Source organism: Arachis duranensis, chromosome 9 (genome assembly GCF_000817695.3).
Source record: "Arachis duranensis cultivar V14167 chromosome 9, aradu.V14167.gnm2.J7QH, whole genome shotgun sequence".
NCBI classification, from domain to species: domain Eukaryota; kingdom Viridiplantae; phylum Streptophyta; class Magnoliopsida; order Fabales; family Fabaceae; genus Arachis; species Arachis duranensis.
The window spans coordinates 103,390,255-103,393,146 of record NC_029780.3 but is presented as its reverse complement, the minus strand read 5'-3'; positions in this window follow the sequence as shown (position 1 = coordinate 103,393,146).

Here is a 2,892-nt window from a genome sequence, read left to right as displayed (position 1 = left end):
GTATGGGCCAGTATAATTTAGGTGGATGTACTATTTTGAGAGATTGATTGGATCATTCAAGCGAACTGAAGAACAAAACTTGGATTGAGGGTAGCATCTATGAAGTATTCCTAGCCAAAATAATTCAATTAGAGTATTTTTATCACACTACGTACAAGGTATGTGCTTAAATGTGAAAGATATGATTCAAGTCCGAGACTAAGAATACGAAAGCACTAGGACTATAATATCACTGAAATAAATGTGACCAAAAAATATAGGTATTATGATCCTTTTATTCTATCTCAAAATGTACGATAAATATACTATTTGTCTTATCCGGAGTCATGCAAGTCTAGTTGGGTGGTTGTAGTAAAGACTAAGACAAGATGTCACATCGAGTCTGATGGAATAAGGATCAAGAACCTTATTAAATTGATGATCTAACTTCTTCAAAGATGGTGGTTCAAACTAGTGATTGGATCACCTTTAGGTCGACTGTTATAGATGATGACATCATTGATCTTAGGGTAGATAACGACATGATACTAGTAGAGGACAATGATGATCAAGAAAAAGGGTGGATGGAGACAAAGAAGAAGAAGACAAGTTCGATGATTAGAAAGTTACCTCAAAAGAAGAGGCTGAATGATAAATCGCTATTTTACGGTTTATCTTGTACTTAATTCAGTAGATTTTACCCATTAGTCTCACACTTATTCATTGAATTCGCATGTTTTACATTTTTCTTTCTGATTTTGTACTATGATTGATAACATGCTTCTTTGGCCTTGAATTTGCTATTTTTAACCCTCTCTTATTACCATTCGATGCCTTGATATGTGTGTTAAGTGATTTCAGGATTTATAGGGCAGGAATGGCTTAGAGGATGGAAAGGAAGCATGCAAAAGTGGAAGGAATACGAAAAGCTGAAGGAATTGCTAAGCTGTCAGCCCTGACCTCTTCGCACTCAATCAATCATAACTTGAGCTACAGAGGTTCGAATGAGGCGGTTTTAGTTGCATTGGAAAGCTAACATCTGGGACTTCAAAATGATATATAATTTACCATAGTTGCCTTGTTGTTAGGTGATGCGCAAGTGCAAAGCACGCGTATGCATGGATAGTGCGCAGACAAGCGACGCATACGCGTGCATGACGCGTACGCGCGCATGAGCCACATGCTATACGTTTCAGAAATCACTGGGGCTTGTTTTTGGCCTAGGTTTTAGCCCAAAAACAGAGATTAGAGGCTGCATAGTGGAGGAATCAAGGATTTGACTTCTCAATATACATAATCTTATGTTTAGATGTAGTTTTATAGAGAGAGAGAGAGGCTCTCTCCTCTCTCTAGGTTTTAGGGTCTTGGTTTTATTCCTTTTTGGATTTCTGAATTCTATCTTGTTTCAATTTAGTTTTTCTTCTACTCTTAATTGTTCAAGCGTTCCAGTTTACTTGTTTCCCTCATTGATTACTTTATGTTGCCAATTTAGTTTATGAACTCTCAAGCTAGATTCAACTTTCCTATTAATGCAATTTGAGGAATTTCATGTTTATTGCTTCTTCCTTCATTGGTTTTCATTGATGTTTGCAATTGGTTGCTTAGATTTAATATTCTCCCATTAATTTTCTATGTTTTCATTTTATGCCCTCAAAGTGTTTGATGAAATGCTTGAGAAGGTTTTAACTTAGACTTTTATATTCTTGCCTTGGGATGGTAACTTAGGAACCCTTGAGTTACTAATGTCCAAGTAATTTATGATTGGTAGCCATTGACTCTAGTTCTCACTAATTGAATTGGTGGAGAGTTATGACTTATGAATTTGGATTGATATAGCTCATTTCACTTTCCTTCACTCTAGTTAGAAGATGGCTTAATGGGATTGATCCTTGCCAATTCTCATATTGTGGTTAGTGATAAGGATAGAGATACGTGACCACCAGACCTTGCCAAGACCTTGTTATCATTTGAATTTTCTTGCAATTTACTTTTCTTGTTTCCTATCTCAAAACCCCAAAGATACAACTCATAACCAATAATAAGAACACTTCCCTACAATTCCTTGAGAGATGACAGAGGTTTGAATACTTCGGTTATTATTTTTAGGGGTTTGTTACTTATGACAACCAAACTTTTATATGAAGGGATTCTTGTTGGTCTAGAAACTATACTTGCAACGAGAGTTTATGTAAAATTCTAGATCACCACAAAAGTCCGTTCATCAATGAACTAGAAGAAAATGATGAATCTGAATAAGGATAACCTAAGTATAGTTTAACTAGCTTGTTATATGTTTAAACTTTAATTTGTAAGATTGTATAATTATAATGCATGCTAGGGTTAGTTTTATCTTATGTATTTTTTTTACTAAACTTTAATTAGATTATGACATAATTACATTGTTTCAGGTATACATAACGATAGGTAGACATGCTGGAGGGGCTCTCCATCCTCTACAAAGGAGTCAGGACAAGCACCGACACCACCACCTAGATTGTCGCCTCAGCAGGGCTAGGAGAATGATAATGATTATCAGGATCCGTAGTGATTAGGGTTTTATTTTGATTTATTTAACGGTATCTTATTTTTTTGAATTTTTATTCTATACACTAGATATTTCACATTATATATAGCTGAATGTTTTCATTAAAAATAGGTTTAATTATTCTGTTGGTCCCTATTGTTTCATGAAATTTTCAATTAAGTCCCTATATTTTTTTCTTTTTAATTGGGTCCCTGCACTAATTTTTTTTTCAATTAAGTTCCTCTTAGTAGCAATTGGCTTAATTTTATAGGGGCCCAACTAAAGAAAAAAGAATTGGTATAGGGACCTAAATAAAAGGAAAAAAAGTGTAGGGACTTAATTAAAAAAAATTTGGTGCAAAGACTCAATTAAAAGAAAAAAGTATAGGG